General features: G+C 38.8%; 1 protein-coding gene across 6 annotated transcripts in view; it reads right to left on the bottom strand.

The window, feature by feature from the left end:
- The window catches only part of eya1 (EYA transcriptional coactivator and phosphatase 1), a 62,649-nt gene extending 42,623 nt beyond the window's left edge, over positions 1-20,026 (bottom strand). For all 6 annotated transcript variants that reach the window (XM_086306146.1, XM_086306151.1, XM_086306150.1 and 3 more), the window contains exon 1: positions 19,796-20,026. The gene's annotated coding sequence lies outside the window, so the exon portion shown is untranslated. The remainder of the gene's footprint in view (positions 1-19,795) is intronic.
- Positions 20,027-26,927: the final 6,901 nt, after the last annotated feature.

The following is a 26,927-nucleotide window of genomic DNA, read 5'->3' as shown; positions in this document are numbered from 1 at the left end:
TAGAACTACTAGAGTGTTTGCACAATGTCACACGTTGGAGGATCAAGTTCCTTTTTTGACATACGTCTCAGCAAAGCATTACATTCAAAACCATCCCCCAAGAAGAGAAATCTGAACTTGGGATAACTTTGGATAAAATAACAGTTTTATATATTTATACAGACATTACCGGGTGAAGTGTTCACCTTTTAACTATGGAGAAAATACAAAAAAAAAACCTTAACTATACAAACCTCCCACTCCTAACTTTGCCCCTGACCCAAGTGTGACGTGAAGTTTGCCGGATCGCAATTTGTCAGGGAGCTTGGTAAGTGCTAGTTGCTGGATATTCCTGAGCTGTTCAATGTGTAAAGTTTCCTGTTCAAAACAAAGCAACACAGAGCGACATATCCTTGGTAAAGAAAGAGTAGTCTGATGACCAAGGGAAATACAAGATCACTTTCAATACCATTCCACTCCTCCTCTCTTCGAGTGCATGGATTTTCTTCTGAACTCTGTAATAGTAGACTTAAAAGCAACTTTCCTAGCAACAATGACAACTCCAGCACTCGAAGCAAAAACAAAAAGCAAACCAATGTCGTTTTGATGACCAAAAACATGTTAACACATTTCAAAATGTCTTTCTGCATCCAGTATTCAAGTAAACAGAATATAACATTTGCCCATCTAACAGGCTTTTCATTAAATCCAAAGAGAATCTTTGATGATGATAAGCTGCCACCACAAAAAAGATTTTGACAGTGCAGACAGATAATTTTGAAATCCCTCAAGGTAAATTAGTAGCAACTCAAGTGCTTTCAAGTGGTGAATGAAAGTTCTTAGTGAAGCCTGAATTCCTTATAAACAAACATCAGGTTGGATTGGCTCGCTGAGGAGCAGCGATAAAAGTAAACACAGCATACCTCGACATGAAAATACACTAGCACTTTTCTCCAGAAAGCAAGGAACAAAGGAAATGGTTAACCTCAGTGGACGTCACAAAATTAAATGAACAGAGTGACCTTAGTGTTGCAGTCATCTTGATTCCAAATAAAACACAAGAAACATGTTTTGAATTATGAGAAAATGCCATTTAAGAAAAACACACACACTATATATATATATATATATATATATATATATATATATATATATATATATATATATATATATGAAATATATATGAAATATATATGAAATATCTATACTTAACTCAATCTTATTCAGATTTAAGAATTTGCAAAAGCAGTTACTATATTTTGTAGTTGCCCCGGTGCTTGCTAACTGGCATGTAGTTAAAAACTCTCCATGGACACATTTGTCCATGAATACGCCATAAGAGACAAGTGTAGTTTATGACCAGTGAAGCACACCTGGGGAAAGTCTATAAGGAACCCTGAAAATCCTCAGACAGATACTTTATTGGTCTCCAATGGCCCCAAAAAAGCCAAACAAGCACACTTCAGAGACCTATTACTCAGAATAAGACATTGCTAGGGCTGGAAGTAAGCTATCACTGTGGGCATTACATACATAATATACGTCCTGCTGAAAGATAAAGAAATCTTTAATAGAACATTTGTTCTAATAAGTAAGTGAAATGTGGATTTTTGATTTATCTCTCTTGGAATTTGGCTTAACAATGACCTAACTTTCCTTGCAAATATAGACACACATTTTGCAGCTGACATTAACATATATGAACATGCAAGAAAAAGCTTTACCATACCTATTTGTGTAATTGATGTTGTTTTCATCTTTCGGTGGACATATTTTGCAAAATTCAGTGAAACATTTTATAGATGTCTGTACAAGAACAAAAACTAGATTAAAGAAGAGTATAGTCCAACCTATGAATACTGGGAACTTATGTAATTACGAACTGATGAGTAGGAACATCAACATGTTCTCCAGCTTTAATTCTCGTGCAACCCAATGGTATGCTATGACAGTATGATCTATAGTTTGCTCTTATCACAATCTCTAAAGCTAAAAACACTGAAATATAAGGCTATAAAATTTTAGAGACGGATATATTCTAAACTGCTTATTCTAGTCATGAATGTGATCTATATGTTGCTGTCCATATTAGAAACAAAGTTCGCATTGAAAACTGATCTTGCATGGCTTTACGGAGAAATTATTAACCACGAAACAGGTACACTTTATCTAAGCTGTTTATACCCTAACAACCCTTCATAATAGCATTGAAATATAATTTTAAAAAATGATGAAACGGCTATTTTTGTATTTGTTTCTTTATTGTGCTCATGTTACTCATAAACGGCTCCATTATGAAAGCAGGGAAAAACAATTTCACCCTCTGCAGTCGCTTGTCTTTTTTATCGATATAATTTTGCCAAGCCTCAGTAGTCTGAAATCGACTTAAAATAGAAGGCCCTCGTTCGCCATCAGCTTTTACCAAAACCCAAAAAAGTTTCATAATTTAATGTAAAAAAGTTACACAGTGGATAACTGCTTTCAGATGCCTTCCCCGCAAATGCAATAACAATCAGAAAAAGGAATCAAAACATATTGAAGTGGCACATTTTTGTCATTCAGCAGCAATTCTTTGGCAATGCACACAAAAGCACATTTTCACTTGATATAACAAATTGTGGGATCTGCTTATAGCTGTCACATCATTTTAAAATTTGCAATCAAGCACAGAAACAAATCTGAGTGTAAAGAGGGTTCTTCCTCAGTAGGTTTAGCAGATATTAATAACTGTTGTGATAATGAAGAGTAAGACTTTAGAATTTCTCTAGCATTCTGGTTTAACTATACAGCCTCACAGCAACACTACTAAATCTAAATTAGCTGCACCCTAAAATACCAATATGTTTGGTAATAAATTTTCACCACCCCTTTAATGGCAGCATTTGTCAGGGTTGCCCCAACTGTCTCGGACAGACTTCTGACTTGTGCAACCCAGGCGGCCAGAAATGTGGCACTCCCCGTCTCTTCCCCAGCTGCCCAGGTCAGCAAAGCACTAGAGGCCAGGCCACTGATCAACAGGCTTGCAGTGGGTCTGGCCGCAAGGAGGCGGGGGGGGGGGGGGGGGAGGTCATCAGTGGAACTTATGTTCACCACCAACCAACTCCCAATTGGTTAGAGTGCAAAATGCAGACATTATAGACATAACTGCTGCCTCTCAAACCCACCCCTCCAGGCAAACTCTGTCCTCCTCTCTGACTCACTTACCAAACCCCCACTAGTCCAACCACTGTGACATTTGTGAAGCCAGGAGTCCACATAACAAAAACACATTAGGCAAATGTCTGGGGTCAAACGTCTGTTTGAATTGGCCAGATGAAAGACACTTGGATTGGGTCTGTGCCATTCTCCTCAGTGACTAAATACAGTTACAAAAGAGGCACTGCTGTGCAAGCCAGCGGTTTGTCTTACTAACAGAAAATGCTTCCACATTCAAGTTGCAGTGCCATATTTGCCAAGGGATGATACAAGAGCACAGATGAGGATTTAAGCCAGGGGCATTATCAATCAGGTATTTGTCCCAAATAAACAGAAATAGCACAGACCGGACAATAACTTATATTTAGCCTACATCCACATTTGTTCGCAAAGAAACGAGTGCACGCAAACATAGCTTGGGTATTTCCAGTGATGAATGAGCACCGCCACTGGACACCAGCTTTCAGTAATTTTTAACTCCTCGACACATTTAACAGCTGGGTTTATCTGCATACTCTGCACGTCGGCCGGCTGATGCGTAGATTATTCATTTATTTTATACAGGAGCAAGAAACACACTGAGCTCCACAATAAAGTTGTGAATACAGTTAACAAACAGCAGCTAGCTAGTGAAATATTTCCAGATTTTCAAAATAAGCAATGCATTAATTATAGTTTCAGACAATGCAGGAGGAGCACTGACTCTTCTACTAATATATCCCCTCAAAGTACTTCTAGGTGACTTCTGTGCATGTGTCTGGTACTTGTTGCTGCAGCCATCACGAGTAAGGGAGACAGCCTTTCATTTATTGTTTTTCTTAGAGTACTACTGCTGCACTATCAATATCCAGTAGACAGGAAGAGCTGTCTAAGTTACTTTACATATGAAAAAACAAAGATGGCACCGCCAGGAGAAGCGCTAACAGTTTAAACCAAGAGGAATCAACGAATACATAATTTACTGAAAAGTCAGTAAAGAGTTGAGATGCAGTGCATTTTCTACAGACACTGTGAATGAAATCATTAAAAGTCAATGATATGCCATGTTTGTTTCCTCTTGATGTGTTCAGAGCAGCAGTGGCCCCTCTAAAAGGTGACTTCCCTTATGAGGAAATGGAATTTGCAATGCACTCCACTCAGAACACTCTCCCTTTGTGCTTGTGAGAAAATATGTTCTCTGTCTCTCTTTTTTTTTCTTTTTTTTTTTTGGTATAACTGATTTAAAGAAAAACAATCTCAGAATTTACGCTTTTCTCTGTCAATATGGCTCGTCTTAGTGTGCAGTATTTCTGTGTATTTTAGCATCAACTTAAGTACAGTAACACCGCAATCCTATTGCCAGTCTTTAATTAAAAACAAAACAAAACATTGTTGCAGGCAGAAGGTAAGGGTAAAAAGATAATTCTTGCAGAAAAGAATAGATTTGGTGTCTGCCTGTTTGCCTGTGCCAAGTTTTCTCTTATGCAAATGACTCAGACTGTGAAGTAACAGCTGGATTTAAATCGTAAAGCAACAAACCAGCTACAGCAGACATGTAACCAAAAGAATGGCATTAAAAGTGTGCAGTACCTGGAAATGTTTTGCCAGGTCAGATTAACGCAGTGTAAAAGGCTTTAAAGATGGCAGTAGTTGATTGTTAGTTGAATTAATGTATTGAGACTATAACCTACATGAATTCCTATTGATAGTTCACCTGGTGTAAACATCCATCTAACAAATATCCTCCCACTCTTATGAGATCTCAAAATAAGTGACCAAGTAGCAGTCTTATTTTTGCATTGCATATATGTAATCTAAATGACAATGCTACAGATGATGAACTGATTTAAAAAAAAGAAATGCTGTCACAGGCATAAAAAAAAATTTGCAACAACATGCATATAAAGCAAACAACTGTACAATATTCACAGCCACAGGATTAACAGGACTTGTCTACTATTGTTTAGGTCTCCTTCGTGCCATCAAAAGTTCTTTGACCCGTAGCGGACATAAACAAAGGACCTCTGCAATTGTATTGTTGTGTCTGACACAAGGACACTGGCACCAAATCTTTTGGGTACTGTGAGCTGCAGTGGGAGAAAAGTGGAGGTGGGGGGGCCTTGGTGGATCATGCTTGTTCCGTAACAATGTTTGAACAGAACGGGATCAGTAGAGTTTGAAGCTTCAGCTCTCGTTTGTACTCCTTGAGTTGTCTTTGAACAGATATGCTGGGTGTACTGTAGCACAGAGGGAGCCTGCTGCCATAGGTGCGTGCTGGTCTGCACAAATGTCTGGGACAGTACATTTCGTGGCTGATCTGTGTAAATGTCTCTGTGAGTTGAAACAAAACTAAGAAAAATGGTGGTACACTTCTCTAACAAGTGATATTATAGTGTTTTTTGCATGCTGTGTAAAGGGAGTGAAAGAGACAAGAGTAAAACTGGAGTTCAGCTTGCTACAGCTGCCAAATACCTTCAGGGAGATCTCTCCTTGAACTCTGTACATGGCACCTTTGAAAAATAATATACCTTTTCAAACCTGTGAATCAGAGATAAATTATCACTTTAATAATGAGGAATCCCTGATAAACCTTTTGATAGTCAAACATCACAAGGGGAAAGTGTGATGAACTGCTAGTAACCTCTGATGATGAACACATGATTCATCAATACCAGCAGATCTGCATGTCTTTGCTAACAAAGCCACAACAAAGAAATTCTGGCCGACCGGGACTTTGCCTCTGACTCCAAAATAAACACTATTTGTTATAAGGAGCATACAGAGGGAAAACCGGGATGAGAGTGTTAAGCCTTCTTCCTCTCAACTTTGTGACTCAGTTGCTGAAGCCCCAGGTGTTTTTTTGTTCTTAAACACATGTCAACTCTCAGACTATCAACACCAACATAAACTTTGCCTAAAATAAATAAATGAATAAAACTGCTAGCAAAACTTTCTCTGCCTACTACTACCAACTAAACAGACATATAAATAGCTCAGCAGCCTACCATGGAAACAAACAACCGCAAAGGCTCGGATCAGTTACAGGAGTAGCAACTTTTTATAGGTCACAAAACTTCCAGTTGCCTAGGAAACAATGTGGAAGAACAGTGTGCTATTGGTTGCAGAACTGGTAATACCTGTCGGGGCAATTAGAAGGCCTATTTTGTTGAAGGAGGAGTATCAGAAGGCTGACTTTGAGTAATTGAAGGCTTTGGTCATTCAATGGGCATGGACTGTTCTGTTAAAGCCGCACCTGGGCTAAGACAATTTGAACAACTCACAATGGGAAGAAATGCCTGTTTATTCTGGTGCGAGCTGGTGCAAGTATCTGGTGGAAGTTTGTCTAAAGATGGGAGAATGATTTAACAAAAAGCAACTTTCTGAATATTGATTTAAATTGTTCATGCTGTAGCCAAGCTTATGTGGCAAACTGTGGATCTGCTTTGGGAAAATTTCAACCCAAAGTACTGAGTGTCAAACTTTTATCTATAGTTACGTCTAGAAATTCATTCTAGTTTAGATATACTGAGGGCAACAAAACCTTTAAAATGTAGGTATTTTTGACACAAAGTTGGTTAACACTATCTTTCTCTTGCATCTTCAAAAGACATGAACTCTGGACCATTTCAGGAGAATCTAATCTACACATCATCCAAATTTGCACTTTCTCACATGTTGCAAACAATGGAAGATATCCCTCATTATTTGCATTCTTCCCAATGAAATTACTCCATGTGGTTTAGGTTGTATCTGGGCAGACATGGACAGTTACCTGAAGCACATACTCTACAAGATTTGGACATTAGCATTTTGACATTCAGCTCTGTGATTCTAGAAAGATTTGGGGCTGCAGTGCATGTATAAATACAGCTCTAGATTCACAGCTGTAGCTCTCAGAGGAGCCTGGCCCATCCATTGCATGATGACTATGCAATTTACAAAATTACAAGCTAGCTGAAACCCTGCCCTAAAGAAGCCCCAGACTCTGCCTGAATTATTTATTAACTATTGATGAAGGCTGATAAATGCACCCCGCTCACCATCCCAATGACATTCTTGTCTCCTGCCTTGAGCCACTTCTGCCACTTTGTCTGCCTGTATGTTCCCGTGATACAAAACTTAGCAAAATGTGGATTTTGTTCATTTATAACACAAAAAGGCAGCTGTTTTCAGCAATGTATCATCTTACAGCTCTCAACTGTGCTGCTATCTCTGCAGCCGGGGGACCCAAATAAGTACATTACCAAGCCAGCTAATTACAGTTTCACACAGTGCGACAGTCGACAATCTTCCCCTATTCTGTTGGCCAGACACCAAAGCGTTCTAATGTGCTCACACAAGGGGAATCAACATGCCAATCTGATGGAGATATACAAACATCAACAGAGAACTACCGGCATAATTTTGATTACTTCCTTGCCTTAGGTATTAATATAAAATCCATCAAGCTTTGAGAAACAGAGGAAAACATTACTGTATATTTGAGGAAAGGAAAAGTGTTACTTTCTTTTTCACAGTGTGGATAAATCTTTCAAAACACGTACAAATGCATGCAAAGACACTAGTACAATACTTAATACTACAGAAGAATTTTAGGGATATTAATTGACCAATAAATATGAACATTATCAAATGACATTTGAGCACTTGAGCAGCCCCTTTGACTGACCTCTGGGACTGGCTGTCCACATCTCCACCACCAATATCTCTAGCAGCTGCAGAGCACTTAATAAATTGCACCTTTAACAAAAGGAAAAGGTGATGAATTGAAAAATGTTTAGCCCTTTCATGCATTATTAATGCAGCCTCTCCCTCAAATCGGCCGCTGATAAATAATTAAAATTAATCTCCTTATGGGAGTTTTCATTATAGGATAATTTAATTAAATGAAAGCCCAAGGACCTCTGAGGGCCCTGAGCCACTAGGGCCCCATGCCCTACTCCTCTAATGGGTCGAGGACAGGAGATTGTCCTGGTAATGCACGGGAGCCCATACATTATTTAATAGATCCCACTAAGTAAGGACAGATCAATGATAACTTGTCATCTCATCAATGTGTTGAAAGCATTCCAGAGGCCACTGCAGAACAAATCCCAAAACTGAAAGAAAAGAATATCCGTGCACACACATAGAAAGTAAAACAGTTGCAAACACATACACATTAATAGCAGCTATGGATATTCTCTAGTTGTGTCTGTGCATTTTACTGATGGGAAAGCAGTGGTGGATCAAGGACGACGAGGTAAGATTGCTTCGGTACAAAAAGTTGAAAGGTGCAAGATATACACCTGATACAAACAATATCAGCATCAAATGGGAGCCTTTAAAGATGGTCTTGGTAAACAAGAGAAAAGACTACTGCAGAGGAAGAGGGGTCCATGCTCGTCTCGACTTCTGGAACACTCAGGCATCTAATTATTATACTGCACTGATCACAAAACATTATCAATGATGACGTACTCATCTAGCTCACACCACAAACAGCAACCCAACAACCAGTAAAGCAAATAGTACCTTTAATTTTAAATACAATATACTGCATAAATATGTATGGTAGAGTCACATTCATGTCTATCTGATAGGGCTTGACTTGTCTGTGATTAAGGATACCATTTGAAGTCATGGTGGAAAATCAACATAAATCAAGGATAGAAATAGCGACTCTTAAAAAGTATAGCTTGGTTTCTAATTATGCAGAGATCACATTGGGCACTGAAAAAGCTAAAGAGTCCCTTTAAAAGAAACCATACAGAGTCACTCAGAGTTTGGCAAAATAATGCCGGATAGGTTTTAGTAAGGAGTGGTGAAAATATGATTTTATTTTGCTTTTGCCAAAGCCAGGGCAGAGTGTCTTCCTAGCAAATAAACTGAAATTCCTTCTGGTTTAATTATAATTATGGAATATGTAATATTGGCAAAACGTGTTTCAACCCCCCTGGTATGTCCACTACATGCACACATTTCTGCTAGTACAAGTTTTGTTGCAGTTTAAAAATGGTAAAATTCAAATTCCAAGATGGACCAAATGACTCCGAGTGCCAGATTTGACCCAGGGGCCAGATTCAATGATTAATACTGTAATACTTTAAAATAGGACTTACACAAATTAAATGAATGCAATTACTATGCTTAAAGCTTAGCGGGAAGTGCATGTATATGCACGCCATGTCTGAATTTAAAAGAGGAAATCTTTAACATAAATATTAGCATTTTGTGAAAACAACTGAGTAATTAGTTTAGGGGATAATAAGCTGGGGTAGGCACACAATGAAAGAAAGCATTCTGGCTTTAAAATGAATAAAAATTGATTGTGTCCCAATAAAAAACGAATTGCCAGAGTGTTAACTGGATTCCCCATAAACGTCTGTAGCAGTCCCTGGCCGCTTTATTGTGTGCTAATGCAATAGAGAACACTTAGCAATAAATGCTCCTCTCTGATGAGCTCACAGAGGCTTTCCAAGATGGCCTGATGAAATTGTAAAAATTAGATTTGAGCTAGCTGCTAATGACTCCTAAAACAAAGGAAACTCTCCAAATGGAATTAGCCTGCCCTCTCCTTCTCTAAATACATCATATGTAAATTACTGTCATTTGGAGAAATATGCTTGCCTGGAAGGTAAAGCCTTCATTAGAGATCTCAGTAGGTTTGGGACTCGAACAAGAACTCCTCTAGGACATTTAAAAAGTTTGAGTACTGAAAGAAGGTAAAGGTATTGTTCACTCATGGTAGCAAATCAGAATAATGACCAAAGAACTTATTTTTGATTATTTTAGTCAAACCTCATGGATTATTTTTCAGAGATGAGGACACAGTTATCTGCTCTGAGAAACAAATACAGCATATCTAAGTTTTCATTTATATAATCCTCATTTGCATATGGATTATCGTTAGTGAATTACTTCAATAATGCAGAGCCACGGACACCAATGAAGTGTCTGCTCAGGTTATTCATTACAGTTTATTAAATAAATGGCTCCATGGTGGTAATGTCAGCTATTAGCTGCATGTTTATTTTAAGCTTTTTTCATTTGCCATCATGCAAGATTGTTTTCTTAATCATAATAAAGTTAATCCAATATTCAGTCTGACTTGCAGCAAGGACGTTGTTTCCTACTACTATTAATATCCAGATGATTGCAAAGTGGTCTTAAAGGTCTGTACAAGGAAGGCATAAATTTGCTTTTTAATATCAGAGTTATCTCGTGCTTAAAGCTAACATGAGAATTAATTAAACAAACAATTAGCAAATGAATGAATCATCACTTTGCAGTCATTTGGGCATTAATGAGGTACATTAATCAGGTTATGCTTGAAAATACTTATTAATGAGCCTGTGAAAACCTGGACAAAAACAAAATTGTTTTTATTATTTCCCTGATCAAAAAGGTTTACAAACTGGTTACAATAGGCAACTCTGGAAAATTTCATAAGGAAAAACAGTGTATTTTGTAGTATTACACAGCAGTGTTGTCTTTAACATGCTTAATCATCCATAAAACAGTATTTTTATACATGAGTGGCCATAGGGCTTGGTGTTACATACACAACTGCACTGATGGGCAATAGTCAGTCGTGCAGCTCGGTTCTAAAATATTTACACAACTCAACCCAACAGTTATTTGCCTTTCTAACGAAGGCAGCACTTTACCACTCAGCAACCATTCACACTGCTCTGTACTGTTTGTATAAGACAACTTTGCAGGAATTACTTACCAATTAAACAGGATAGGTAGTGTTTGGCTGAGCTGGTCAATAGTTTCCTAATATAAACAGAGGGCTTTTGGACAATACTGTTGTGTGTTCATACCAGGAAAGTAATTCACTTATCAGGGCGTTGTTCTCATTTAACCCTTGTTGAATCACCTGACTTTGTTGGTAGACTTGGTTTTAGATAAAACCTCCAATTATCAGACCTCACAGTGTGTCCTGAAATAAAATGTTTACATGTAACACCATGGAGTTACATGTAAACATGCATATCAATAATAAATTAAACATTAAGGATTACTACACATCTGCATGGAAAATACTAGCTGATTTCTAACTATGTTTTCTATTAATTTGATTGTGACTAAAAACAAGACATCTGTTTCTCTTTGTATTACTGTTTGCTGGACACATGTCTGTGCAACACTGAAGTTTGAGGCTCTTCTGGGGGAAACATATGGAGCAACAGCCAGACTGCAGCTGTGGGGTATTTCCACCGTCCATAAGTGCCTACCTATTAATGGGCTTACAGAAACTCAAAATAATAACTTAGATCTGTCAGACTGTTAAAATCTCTCTAATGCAGTCATTTTGTATCAAACCAAAAGCAGGCATACAGATAGCAACAAAGCCAAAGGGTACAATACGCTCTAATGTCCCAAAATATTCACTCCACAATATCCTAGACTAACACCCAAGAAGCCAGTGTAACGGATAACCATCATGTAAAAATAAAAGTTTGCCAACCTTGCATCCGAAAATAAATAAACACTACCAAATTAAATGATCTAAATCCTCTATTTAATAAAAAATAAATAAATAAAAATCAAAAACAGAACATAAAAATTCCAACCGGTGATAAATGTCATAACTAAAAACATTGCCAGTGAACACAGTTCATTCCAAGTTAAAACTGTGTGAGGCAAATTAAAAAAGAAACACAGAAATAAAATCAAGAAATGTTGCTGCATTCTGTGGGTCTGAGCTTCTTTAAGATGGACTGAGACAAAACAAACAGGGAACATCTGTTTTGTAATAAATGCAAAGTAACTGTGATAATATGGTAGTGCTTAGTGCACATGGGTAACCACATATCTGTGAAGGCACCATTAAAGCAATAAAGAGTGGTTTAGTGTCAACCAGGCAATGTTTTTTGCAAGACCTTGCGCATTTTAGCAAGACACTGCCAAACCCATTCAATGCATATTAAATGTGCATGGTTCCATTGTAAAATTGTCTGGGTTAAGTCTAAATTGGCATGCCTGAAGATTAGACGTGTAATCCAGAGAAAACATCGGGCAGATGATGAAGTAAAAAACTACAAAAAATGATCCTTTGAAATGTAAAGCAGCTGGAATCCTGTATGAAGGAAGAAAGGCTATAGCTTTCAAAACTACAGCAACTACAGCTCCTGAACACGTAGATGTAGAATAGACAATGCTGAGAGAAGCAGCGATGCAAAACAATGTTAAACATGCCTTTTTTCCAAGTTTTTCTGAAATGCAGGCCCAGCAACCCACCTGTCGAGCTCAGGGAGATGTGTCTTATTCTTTTATTCTTTCTCTCTCTTGCACCCACTATGTCTGCATAAAAGTGGCGAGGGCTGCACCTAAATGCACTGTTCTGCAACAACAGCACATGTATTTTAAAAAAATCTCAGTTTCAGTATATGACACATAGCCTTTATTCTATGAATTAAATATACTAGAGTTTAAATGATTTGCAAATCATTACATTATGATTTTAGACACCACTGACTTACAATATGTGCTGAAATTCATATCTTATCAATCATATCAATGTTCTTTAAGGAGCGGATTACAGTAATTGAAAGTCCATACTGTGACAGAAATAACTGTTCTCACACAGGGGCTAGACCCACTGGTGCCTTTTGCTGTCTGTTGGCAAGAACTAAATATATTTTCTGCATTCTGAATGGCATTCCACTCTAACGCATATGTGCCAGTAGTTAACAGTGGATGAGAATAAATAGCTTTCTTAGCCAAGCTTTGAGACATGTAAAAGATGGGTGTTAATGTCTGACATGTACGCAAATTATCTGTAGCGATATTTAATATCTTTAAGCATATAAGCAGTTGCAAAGAAGTATTTTGTATCAATATCTTTGCATTCATATATTTTTCCATTAATAACAAGACAGATACACTAAAACTTATAGAAAATGACAGCGTAATAACCCTTCTGGCAGCGTATCAGGACCTAATTTCTAGGGATCATAACAGTAAGCCAGAATTATGTCACCCGGACCACCTGTTCCCTGAAAACGTCACTGGTTTTAAGTAGTTCCGGCATGCATCCAAAATGTGAACTTCTGAACCACAGTGCTTACTTCTCATTTGTGCAGAAGCAGGAGGCAGCAGTGTGTAGCAACAGGCACTCTAATTTCGTGGCAGTAGAGGGAAGGTTTACATAAGAGACGTGCTGTTCTGTGGCTGTCACTCAACCTGCATCTGAATGGCAAACGCTAGAATGAAGCCGATGCTGTTTCATGTCACCTGAAGGCTAATAAGAGATTAAACATCAGCAGCCAAAATGCTAATTATTGCTCAGTAGCCCCGCAACATATCCAACAAACCCATACCTTTGGAAATGTTCCATTAAAAGTATCAATTATTATTATAAGACTATTCAGGATATTTTTTTTATTTACAAAGAGAACATGCACATTAAAAAATATATCTGATGCTTACTTGCATGATGAATGCTTTAAATATCAATATTAAAGAAGATTACAGAAATAAGACTTCTCTGCTTGGAGAAAAGGAGAAATGTTCTGAGTTGCACTGCAAGCGAAGCATGAACACACTGTATATTTCTTTTGGACTGGGGTTCTAAAATAGCTGTGCAAGCATTTGTGGACCACACACAGCTGCTGGTGCTGGGGTTCTGCTCACATCATTGGAGTTTATGCCAATTAGCTGTTAAGACTATTTGCAGGGTGTTGGTCATAAATGAAAATAGATGGTCCATCCTTCAAAGCTACTCACCAACCACTGTGCTTGGTATGACTGGCAATAAACATGTACATGTATTTATGAAGGTTTAAAAGATATAAATAAAAATAGAGGCAAATCACTTACAGTTTTTTTTAAAGCAGCTAAGTTTTTTTATTACTACTTTATTCCTGCTGCGAAAATACAACACAAAATACTACAAAAATACAACTATGAGGGTTTTATGAAACACCTAAAGTATAAGAGGGGCCATGGGGGAACTGGACTGTTAAGTGAAATGGCCTTACTGAGGAAACCAGCCCAGCAGTGGACACTTACAGGGAGCAGGGCCATCATACTGTGTTGGCCTTGATGAAATCCCCCCGCACTAAGGCCAGGATGCTGACAGTAGAGCTCAACGTAGTCGAAGTTTTTCCAAGGCTGAACAGCCTAGTCATTACCTCTACAAAAGGTTGATAAATGATAGATAAGGTGCCACACAGAGTGCATCTTAGCACTGTGGAATACAGCAAGTCATTCAGTTTGTGGACAAACAGCACAGACACTGGCAAGCAGGCAGAAGAGGGCACTGTTTTCAACACTGTTACATAGAGTACACAGAGTACAGTACAATCATAAAGGCATCACTGAACAAATTCACCTAGAGTTAAATTTTTTTTTAAATTTATATTATTTTTTCCAAAATTCACGTCTTTCTGCAGTGTTAAATTTGATGCATTCAAACATGCTTTTCTTATCAAGGCGGCCACTGTCTGTCCTGTGACCAGAAAGAAAAGTAGCTCTGTACGCGCTCCATTTGCTCCACGTGTTAAGGTGTCTATTATGTGTGAAACAAGCTATTTTTCTTTAGCTGTGCCTTTTTGACTCTGATGACATAATGCTGTGGGGAGAGCTGGTACTCGGGAAACGCTCCGCTCCTACTTTTATACACCTATTTAAGAACAGCAGCCTTTCACACCAAGTTCAGCAGGAAGAAGCAGTAAAATTAAATGGGAAAGGTCTACAGTATTTCATAATTAATAGGCAGCAGTGAGAGGAGAACAGTCCACGTTGACGTAAAAAGATCAACAACGTATAAAAGTGATCATTCATTCTCCAGAAAATCACAGACAAAAAAACCCCAGTGCCCTATGTTGTTCCTTTAAAAAAAGAAACCAAAATCATAACAAATTTGAAATACGTGCCAAGCTTTTTAAAATCTTTGATTGCTTTACTTTATTTGGCAGTCCTACAGAGCCTCTACTCTCCTTGCCTATATGATCTAATTTGTTACTGAGGTGGTCCCCAGCTCGTACCTGGTCACCACCTGCAAGCAGTACTGTAAATTACTTGGTGGGCTTAATTGCCCATGTCCACTGTGTTACTATAAACTACTAGCACTGTGCTAACTCTATTCTCAGGTACTTAATCAAGGCCACCAGATTTATTTCCATGCACTAACTCTGGGGACAACTGCAAGCAGGTCTGAGTAATTGGATTTTTTTTTTTTTTTTTTGCATCTAAATTAACCACCTATTCTTAGTGAGAACTGGAGTTTGGAAATGATAACAATAATGATATCAACCAAAACCATATGAGGCCTTGCCTTTCATACTGGGAGCTGCATTATGCACAATAGAGCCAGATGTTGCTCGCACTGACCTTACCTGGGGGGGTATGGTGCCATTATGCCAATCACACACTGCAGCACTTTAAGTCACAGACCTAAGTTGGACTGGAGAAACTCAATTATTCAGGTTCTTACCTCACACATACAAAGCAGTAGCAATGGGTATTGAGTTTAGCTTAGTTCTTCCAGCATTCACCTAAGGCAGCAAAGCACAAGAAAGAAATGAATAACCACGCATGAACTTGGACACATTTCCAAGTACAACTGCTGTTTTTACTAAAATCCTTTGACAAACTATTTCAGTAAAAAGCTAGCAAGACAGGCAGATATTGATTCAACAAAGATACTTTTTTCTCTCTTCCTGTGAACACAAACAAATAACTGTTACAAGATTAAAATATACACATACAGATTTAATTAGGCCAGTTGACTAATACGGTTACATTACACTTCAAGAAGTTAGCAAGTGACTCCAGCGCATATGGGAAAGAACAAAAAACCCCAAAACACAAACAAAAAACGTTTCCAACATAAAGTAAAATAAATTAAATGCTAACAATTTCATTAGGATGTGCTATATGAATTACATACATTTAGCTTCTAAAAAAATTATATGTTTTCCCATTTCAGTTTCTTTCATTAAGTGACTGCACATAGTAGTGTGTAATATAACTCCTTTTAGTCAGTGCAGTAGACGAAGCAGCGGAGGGCGAGAGAAGAGTGAGCACTGGGCAAGCAGAGGGGATGTGGTCTATGTAGGGATGTCAGAAGCATAATGGGGAGCTGAGTCATAGGTTATAAAAAGCTGTCATCAGGGATTTCTGTCCTCAGCAGCTCATCACACAGGACCTGTGAATTATTTATTACTCTGGAAACTCACGTGCCCCTTTACTCCACGCCGCTTGGTTTACTGCACTTCCCTTTTCTTGGGCTTGTTAAATAAAAGCATACCATTTAGGTGCTGTTATTAAAGTCTTTAATAGGATAGAGTATAAAAACAGAAATTAATTTTATTAATGTGACTATTTTGCTGATTTCATATAATGGATATAATAAATTACTGCCAGTGCATGCTCTTAATGAGAACATTTATTTACAATTAAAGTGTTTGGATTATTAGGATGTGCCCTGTATTTGTTCTGCCCTCGGTCCAAATGACCACCTAATTAGCACTAATGCAATGCATTAATAAGGGTGATTGTTATTAGATCTGTTTTTTGTTTTTTTTAATAAATCACAGAACAATCCCACCAGCAAAAAGTCTGTAGTCTTGAAAAGGAATGGAACGAATGGAAACATGACAACCAGGCATCTCACATTAAGTTACATTTTCTTTTTTTTAATATATGTCAAACTTTTTAAGCCATGAAGTAACATACACCATCGCCAGCATAGTCCAGAAATTACTTTTTTTTTAAAAAGAAGGAAAATCTACTGCCCCGCTAAATCAGTCTCACTTAATTTTTTCCCCTTGGTTTTTGATAGCAAAGTCAATGCAAATCAGCTCAGGCATTTTTCCTCACTTTGTTTTGTTCTTGGTATATGAAAATGGTTAAAAATCCCATGGGTCAGTGAAAATGATCCCTCCACTCCAGTCGCCTGCTCTAAGTCAGCCAAAACATTCCAGACTTCAAAAGACGGCTTTGCCTACCAGGGCCATTTCAGTGTCCCAACCTCCACGGCCCAGGAGGACTTGGTTATTTGGATAAATTAATTTCTGGAGTCTGCCTGAGTTGCAAAAACAACCTCCTGCCTGACAGCAAATTAGTCTAACAGAAAAAAATAGAAAATATATAAAGTTAAAGAGAACACCCACTTTTTTTTCTTTTTTTTTTGCTTGTTTACTGACAGCTCTGTTGCACTCATGCTTTTACATGTTTCTGGAAATTTTTAATAAAAGAACAAAAAATATTGTTGAAGATATCTGTAAACCTATCTGCTGGCAGGTGAAGAGTTTCAACAGTCAGCATCAGCACAGAGGCTGTAAAGCATACTGTGTACAGTACACAGCTGACAGGCTGTATACCATAAAACAGACTCATGTAAAACTTTAACAACTGTCAGTGGTATTGAAAAAAAATGATATAAAACTGAAATCTGCCGAAGCCTCAAACATATGTAAAAGAGAATAATATAAACCTGAGAGCACAGACTGTGAAAATGAGGGAGGAAAACGGTTACGGAGGAAAAATTATGCAAACAGATGAAGACAATCCAGAATTAATGGTCCGCAACATTTTCAGGCACTCAAAGAGCTGTCCAAGGACACCATGGGGGAGACTGCATGGCCCCAGTAATAGGAGGAGCATGTAACTTCAAAAGTAAGGAGAACAGACTGGAGAACTTTCCTCTGAAGTCAAGTCTTAAAGAAAACGTGAAGCATATGTACAGTACAGTAGGGAATCTAGTACATGTGTGAATGAAAATTGTTCTCCTCATTGCTGCAGACATGATACATTGCAGTATTTCTACTGCACAGCCACACTTTAAAAAAGTGATGGATTTCTGAACTCAGATCTTTGGGTTGCAGCTGTTCCACCTCAGGCCACTGAGGATACACCCCCCCCCCCCCCCCCCCACACACACACAACAGAAAAGAAAAGAAATTGGGTCAAAACAAAACAAGATATTCCACAATTTCAATAAATGTGTCCATAAAATACGGTATTCAGAGGATGTGAGATCACCCTATGAAATATAAAAAGCTATAAAAAGTATTGACCACAAGTCACAATAAATATGTCATTTACAATGTTGTGGATTTTGACCATGTTCCAGACCCCTCTTATAATAGATGATATTTCTGAAGGGCAGTCCACGGAAAGGAACATTAAACTGTGGCTTTGTCAAATGACGTAATCAGAATGAGAAGACTATTACAGAATAATCTTATAACAATGAATCAATTAATCAAAAGGAATGGCAGCTATTTTGATAACAGGTTGATTGTTTTAATTATTTAGGATATTTTGAAGCAAAAAATACCAAATGCTACTTCTTTTTTATTATTTCATATGTGAGGATTTGCTGCTTTTCTTCAACTAAATATTGAGTGTTTAACTGTGTATTGGTTCAAACATTTTTACCACATCATAAATGATGTTAATGCTGTTTAACAATGTTTAATGTTTAACCATAAAAATAAAATAAAACCAAGTTTGGAAATAAATGGATGCTCATGTCTGTGCACTGAAGGCTAAAATACAACAAAACATCTAAAATTCAGGATACTGGTGAAGAAATTCAGCTTGATTATGAACATCAAGAGCCTGCACGCATGACACTGATTGGTGGGAATCAGGGAACCACCGCCTTTACACAGTAGGTCCAGAGAGCTGCTTAATTAGCAGTGCAGGGCTAGCAGAGGGCCTACCAGCGCAAAATTTGAATCGTGATGGCATAACTTTGACATAACCTACACTTCTGTCTTGCTGATGTGATTCAGCCATACATCACAAAAACTCTGAAGCATGAGAAAATGAAGACAAACTGTATCATACAGGAATGGGGAAAACAGAGGGGGAACACAATCTTTCCAAGGACTTTTGGTCTGAGGGAAGAACACCATGCATACTTGAGCCAATCCAACATGCACTAAGTGAGGAGAAAATGTCCATTTTTAACCTGTTATCCATCACTGTCAAATGCGGTGCACGGTTAAAAAAAGGGGGAAATAATTAAGCAGAAAAATGACTGCAGTCTGGGGCAGAATGGATGAGAGCGAAACTCAGGTACAGCTCCTGTCAACTTGAGCAAATGATATTTTGACAAATGTCTCTTACACAACTGGTACGTAGATCACTGCATTTCTGGGTGTAAAAACACGTTTTTATATATGTTATTGAGGTGAGTCAACACATGTAATGAATCACAGTGTAGTGCAGGGGCAGGCATAGGTCTTCTTTATTGCAAAATGTGGCTTGGTGCTGCTTTTTTACAAATTCAATTAAAAAAGTTCAGAAGTGTTCATACTCTTTGACGCATTGTCAATTTTACAGAAGGATAAACCGCTTGAAATAAAAGAAATTCAAAGAAAACTTCAAAACACTGAATTGCAATTAAAACGTTTACAATGACGTAACTAAAATAAACAAACCGATTCACAGTCACCCTAAAAGAAAAAGGCGCAGTTTAGGGAGCTTTAATTTCTCACTGAGCACCGATCCTGTGATTCAGAGGACTGTGAGGCTGCCCCGCTGAAAGTAACCCCGCTGTCCCCGCCCATTCTGGAAATGGCTCAATATCACGCTGTCAAATTCGCCACACAAGTCAAACAAATACCGAACAACTGCGCAGAAATGGCCAACAGAACAAAGACGAGGCGAAACGAGTGGTTTGACTGCTGCCTACCTTGCTGTTATGTACCGCCGCTGTCACCACATGCAACAAGTATCCATGTCCATAAAGATTAACGCCAGAGTCGGCTGGCCCGTCAACGTTTTTTTCTTTCTTTTGCTGACTGGAAAATAGGGAGGGGATTTCAATCACGTAAAAATGCTTATCATTGTCCGTCATTAAAGCTAAACGTTTTCATGGCAGCGGAGTCGGAAGGTTCCAGTGAATTGGCAAGATATCCGCATGCGTCTGTGCGCGAGCTCTGCTCGCTGGTATCAAATGTGGCAGGCACGAGGAAAGCTTACCCAGGGTATAATTCACTTCACTTTTGGCTTCAACAAGAGGCTGTTACTTGTCGGTGTCATATAATTTAATATATATATTTTAACCGCAGTTGTTATCAGTAAGATTAGCCCACACCACCATTTTGGTTTGATAGCATAGTTTTATAATTAGTCAGAAAAGAAAATCATTCAATTGCCTTTTGAAAACAAAAATCCACTTTTTTAAATGACATTTGCTCTGGTGAGTCATAATATGATTATTTGTAGTTACAGTAATCCTCATGTCTCGCAATTTTTGGATATGAATTAGAGCGCCACCTACGGGAGCCATTGTTTAGTTATCGGTTTTTGGCTGTTAGTGTGTGTATGAATGCTTCCTAGTTTTTTTTTTCTTTTTTAGCATTTTAGTATAGCATAGTTTTAGACGATGACGAGGAGGAAATAAGAACAACAAATTCTGTTTATGAGGATTTCTTTTCAAACTGATTTATGCTCTTTTCTTCTGATATTGTTCCTTTCAAGGCTTGTAAAACAAGTCAAACTGAGTAATCTATAGAGGATGTATACACTATAACAAGAATACATATCAAGGGGGCCACCTGTAAAAAGAAAAACAACTTTATTGTATAAACTACTAGGATAAATTCTAGAAACATCTGTAATGTAAATTAATAATAATAAATTTGCTCTTTATTCTGTTTGTGTTGCTGCAGTTTTCACTTTTAATTGAGTGTTACAAAATTCCAGTTCACTGGCAATATCAGGAATATGTTTTTCCTGCACTATAAAAACCGTTTCAATTTGAAACAGCAGCTGAATGAATGCGGCATTCATTCTTGCGTGAAAAGCCTCCATATAGTAAAGCGATTGTCATTCTGCTACTTTGATAATATCAAGTAATTGAGCTAGATGATTGGATGGACAGCCTCTAACAGCCTTCAGCAATACATCACAAGACAATTCTGATGATTTGTTGCATCAATTGACTGTTCACATAATCTCATTTGGGTCTGAAAATGCACTCATCCAAAGGTTCCAGTCCAGGCCTTCATTTTAGCACAGCAGCCAACACACCTTCAGATAAAGGGATGCGAGTGGATGAGAGAGTGCCACATATCCTTGAGAGCATTTTTTAATTTCTTAGTGCTCCATCTGTTGAAATGATAAAGTGCAGCTATAATGGAGTGCAACAAGATTAAATTAATCAGGTTTGTCCATTATACCGCCACAGGCTCTTCACAGATGATTGCAATTTTCTCTGTCAGGCCCATTATTGTAAGATCTGTTTAGTGGGTTGATGCAATTAAAATGGACTTAATGTAAATTTAACAATACAAATAACACTTCTGTCTGTGTATGTTTAAGAGGGGTGCGGCTGGAGGGTCCTGAAGTGCAATGGTAAACACCCACTGTAACCATTTTTAACTTCAAACAAACCAGGGTGCTATTTGATTAGCGTGGACTCTGTGATCAATAACTATGTTTCATGTTTTCATGTTCTCTGTGATGTCAAAGGATCCGGTTGCACAGACCACCCTTGTCTGGACATCAGCTGTAAGGAACACAACACCTTCCAGAGGCATATCATGATGCCCATAGATCATTAGAACCTGGAGAGAGGGGAGTTTAATGGAGTCACTCTGATGAAAGCATATAAAGTGAACGCCTTCAGTCTTGCGTATGAATCTCAGGGCTCAGTACAGTAGGTGAGGCCGACTTGAGAGAATTTTATTAATTTTTCCTGGAGCTGATCTAATATCTTCCTGATTGGTTGCTTCCTTCTGCTGGATCAGGTCACTGCCATGGGACAAAGCTTACAGGATGTGTACTTAACAGGAGGAGATCTCGGCCTAGCGCCACAAAGCTCCCACCGCCACTTAAACGCAGGAATGGCGGAACTGTCACGCTAAAAATGTCAGATGCTTTTTATTCTCAGCACCTCTATAATTTTTGATTTACGCAAGACTGTAAAATATAACAATGCACCCGTGCTTTGTCTTCACGGGGACACTCTCCTGCACATTTGAGGACCCGTTTTTGAGGGGTTTTTTGGTGCAACCTCATTTTTGTGAGACACAGTTTTCATGGATCCATCTAGAACCGCACGTCAGCCACATCTGTTTTAAGTGATTTCACTGGACGCGAGGCGGTTGAGGTTAGGTCTATTGTGACTAAATGAAGAATTACCATAACCAATCAGACAATGTACTTTATTACATTATATGCAGCATTTCATTTTGAGGTCAGGTGTTTTGTATTATTCTCCTATCAGATTACAGGTAAAGTGAAATAACCTACACCTGAAGAAAAGCGCACATTTTCTTGATTTTTGTTTTTCTGTCTTCTGTCCTTTAAGCACACAATGAAATTTATAGTACCCCGAGTGCCACCCAGGTAACCTGAGGAGGTATGCGCCAGTGTGTTTGTTGGAGGCACCTACCTTTCACACGAGGTGCATTCCAGTGGTCGTGGCAGGCCGACAACAAGTCAATCAATCACACTGTGCGCAGCAGTAATTCAGTAGGTGTCACACTATCTCTTTTGTTAGCCACAGGACGGCAGGGTGAGTTCACAGAAGGAAGAAACAACAAAATGCCTTTTTGGAAATCTCCCAAAATCAGATTATGGAACAAACCCTGCAGTTTTTATAAATAACTGAAAAGAGTAACAATTTATGCACAGTTTAGGACAGCAATGCATTTTTATGCTTTAAAACTAAGGAATGTGGTGCATGGTTTCTATGGGTACTGCTAATATATGGTAGCCACTATTCAAATTGAAGATCCAATCACTGAATTCCTTTTTTGAGCCTGCATGCTTCAGCTTCAGATCATAAATTGTGCCTTTAGAGGAGAAGCTTTTCAACCACCCATGCAAAAGTACTCCAGAAAGAGTAATTAATTGCCATCGGCGAATTTGTATATGTTGGACTTGATTGGCCTCCAAATATAAAAAAAATATATATATAAACAACCCAAATACTTTGATTCATGGCTCTGGTGTCTGATATGGCTTCGATGTAAAAGCTGTTCATTTGCCAAATCAAATACCCCTGCTAGTATGCAAAAAAAAGCACAGTTCAATCTGCCTTCTATCAGAGGCGTTATTTGAGAAGACGCGTGCCCGGGGTTTGAAAGCACAGTGCCAAATAATGAGCTGTCTGTTCCAAAAAAACATTCAAGGCAAACATACAAGCACTGGCATCAAATGCCAGAATCTTCCACAGAAAGAGCTTACAAAGCAGCGGTCCAGTGGAAGAACATAAAGTAAGGGAAACTTGCAGTCAGGGGAAATCCTCCAAAACTGTTTGGTACAAATATTTGGTATGTGCGGATTCTTTTTAATATGTCATAAAGTAAACTAGCAACAAATGCCAAATCTTCTCCCTCCCCATTTACTCCTTGATTGTTGATGAGACATCCTTTTCAAATTAAACAAGGATCTCTTAAACTTTGCCAAAGCTGGCAAAGTTTCATCATATAGAGATGAAACTTCACCAGCTCAGGGAGGAGATATGTTACCCTATTTGAATTATCACCTTGCCTTGAGTCTTTTTGGCTTCTAGTAGAAACCACATTTGGAAGAAATAATGTACTTGAAGGTTAAAAATGTCATAAGGAATTCCAGAGAGGGGTAACCTTATTGACTCTCCTTGGATATAATATGATTCCACTGATGTGCTATTCTTAAATCTCACTCCTTTCCTTTATGCAGACACCATTTTCCTTCAGGTTTGCCTTACATATGTGTGCTGCTAATACAATAACTGGTAAATTCCAAGAATAGTCGCTTATTGGTCCTACCATGGCATTTGCGCCAGAAGGTTGTATTTCATGATTATATTATAATTTTCGTTTGAGTGGGAAATGCATCTTTTCTCTTTTTTTGACGAAAAAAGACCACAGACATATGGTGGGACTGACTTAATCACATCAACTTTTTACTTTGGGTGTACTGAAAACATCTATATCCAAAACTGGGAAAAATGCTGGCTAGAAATGTGCCTCATAGCAATAGGTCAGCAATAGGTGTGGCTGAGTCCTGCAGACGGATAGTGATCATGTGGATTAAACTGCATTTAGCCACACTTGTCTCATGGGATTTTCCTTGGCTACATGCAAGCAGACACTGAGCCAAGGCCCAGCTCAGTATTTTGACAGCAGAGCCAGAAAAAACAAAAGTGTTTTGCTTTTCCCGTTGAAAAAAAAAGTGAGAGAGAAAGAAAGGAAGATGTAGTGGAGAGAAACAGTAGTCCCTCAGCCACTGCCTTACTCAATCCATATGCAAGGCTTAGAGGCAGGAAATACCCACAATTCAGTGTAATCAGGGGTAGAGGCCGCCTACCCCATTGGAAAGGACCTGGTGGAACTGATTGGGCACCATTAAGGCAAGCAAGGGCTGAATATGCATCACTCTGAAATGTTTCATTTTCATGTACAGTCTAAGTAATGAAAGGGAACGCGTTGTATCTCCTATGAAACTTAAAGCAGAAATGGACCAGTGAAAGATTTTGCCATGTTTTTTCGGTTCACCTCTAATAGAGCAGCGTCACTCTGCTGTCAAATGCCTGTGAGATCTATTTTCTTTACTTTAGAATGACACATTTCCAAGTTGCAAATCCTTAACTCCAGCACACTGCTGCCTGCTCGCTTTGAATTACAAAGGCGCATTTGTATTTTGCTCAGTTGCGTTGATTATTCACAAAAAAGTGATTCTTTTCCACCGATCACAAACAGGACTTCAGCAGCAAATGATAACATGCTTTCCTAGGAAGTCAACAGTTGTTTGACAGACTGGTGGGTTTGTTTCATGATGAAGGAGAACTTCTGGCATGTTAAACCATAATAACTCTCCCCCCGCAAACTAGCGTGCTAGACTCAGCCCCTGCGTCAGAACCAGAGCGGGGTTTCCCAGCTATATACAAACGGATGCCGACTGACTTGTTGCCTGTGCTGCTTGACATTCATGGAATCTGAGGAGTCTGCATGTTTACTGATAGTTAGTTTTGGTTTTTCCCTTTTGAGAAAAAATTGAGGAGGCTGGAGGAAACAAGGAAAGCGACAGCTGATGTGGTTAGGTCGAAGGGAATGAACATCTGCCTTTGATTTAATGAGTGGGCCCAATAAAGAGCCGTGGTGCTGGTGCAAAATCTGCCTTCCTCCGATTCTCTGTCTCCTCCTAGATTCTCCCTCAGACTTTTTCTCACTCTTTCTCTTTATTTAAAGACCATCATAGCCACCACATGACTCTGTACTTTACGATTTCTTGATTCTTCTCCTTACTGTTCATGTCAGTAATTTGCGAGCCACTGACAGCCCAATAAAAGACAACAACAAAAAAACAACAACCCCAAATCGAACATTGGTCTATACCAGTCTGAGTTGGACGGAGCAAGAGCAGTTAAATCCTTGATTTGTACCTCTCAAAACTCTCACAAGTCCCCTGTGCCCCTCCACCCCCACTCCCCACCTCCCACACAATTCCCAGTTCAACAGAGCTCCCAATATGAGGCGCGTCTGGTCTACTGTGACAGCATATGGTTATCCACTCAAGGTGTCCGGAGGCACTCATTCTTCATACACTGAGTGCCGGCCTTATTCAGTCAAAGCGGGTACCGCATTCAAAAAGCAAAGAACCTGTCCAACATTGCAACATTAAGAAAAACAAGTTCACATATCTGGCAAGAAAAGGTGTATTTTTCATTTGTTATGCTGATATGGTAAATTGGATTTAACAGTTTCTCCTACTTTCTCTCTCTCTCTCACTGCGCAATCAAAGTAGCTCCCCCCCTCCCCCCCCACCTCCCTTTTTAGCAGTTTGGTTCGTCTGGCAAAAACAGATCCTCGCTGAATGCTAGTGAAGAGTAAACACACCAAATTAGACACCGATTACATCATATTTTTTCAAATGGGGGCTACAATGGCATCGTGTGAAGTTTTATGAATGCTGTCAGTTGCCTTAGAAAAAAAAAACAGTCACCATGACAATTATGTTTACTTTAAGAAAACATTTAGCTGTTAAATGCACAATTCCTTAAGTGCTTAGCAACTCTGCACAGATGCTTGTACTGTAAACATAGTGAGTATTAGAATGGCATGAACCCAGATATGAAGAAAGGTCTGCAGCCACTTACCACCTACACTACTTTGCTTTTTTATTTGTAGTATCTAAGATTTACAGTGAAGCTAATTTTGCTCCATTTTAATGTGTTCCCCTTGGCAGATTTGACATACACCATATGTTCCCTGATTGAAAGATAGATATATGCAGCATTTCTTGTATTGCATGGCGACACAGGCAGGCATGATGGAGACATAGGCTTGGAGTGATAGCATCTCTGAAAGGCAGCTCCCCTGCGTTAATGGGGGAGTTATCCTATTAGAGCCCCTCCTGTGCTCCACTCCTTTTCTGCAGGAGAGCACCCATCACTGCCTGGTCTGTCCTGCACAGGGGAAGAGGCTAATGGCCTCAGCTGCACACAGTGCTGCCCTCTCCTCCCTCTCTTTATCAGCCTCTGTCTCTCTCATTGTTTCTTCATCTCTTCTTCCTCACTCATAATTCCCAGGATCAATAACTCTCGACCGGTGCCCTTACACTTCCCTCTCAACATGTTGGTCCATAAATCACCCCTCGGCTCTTCTCCGGCAGGAAGGATGCCTCGGCCAGAAAGCATCTCAGGCAATCTCGGGTCAGGTGAAGAGGTGAGGACAGCTTAACGGACTGTCCCCAATAACACGCCGTCTTCTATTGTTTTCACAAAAGAGGTTTTTTTCCCCATTTGCTCCTGAGCCACAGGATGGGTGGGGAAATAAATTAGGAAGCCATACTAAGGTGTTACCCAAGACTTTGAACACATACTGACT

This window comes from Aulonocara sp. 'chitande type north' Nkhata Bay, linkage group LG9 (assembly GCF_057382095.1).
Source record: "Aulonocara sp. 'chitande type north' Nkhata Bay isolate Kocher_YH1m ecotype deep benthic linkage group LG9, A_spYH_male_GT1.1, whole genome shotgun sequence".
Lineage (NCBI taxonomy): Eukaryota > Metazoa > Chordata > Actinopteri > Cichliformes > Cichlidae > Aulonocara > Aulonocara sp. 'chitande type north' Nkhata Bay.
Note: the sequence above shows the minus strand (reverse complement) of the source record. Positions and strands in the feature narration are given on the sequence as shown.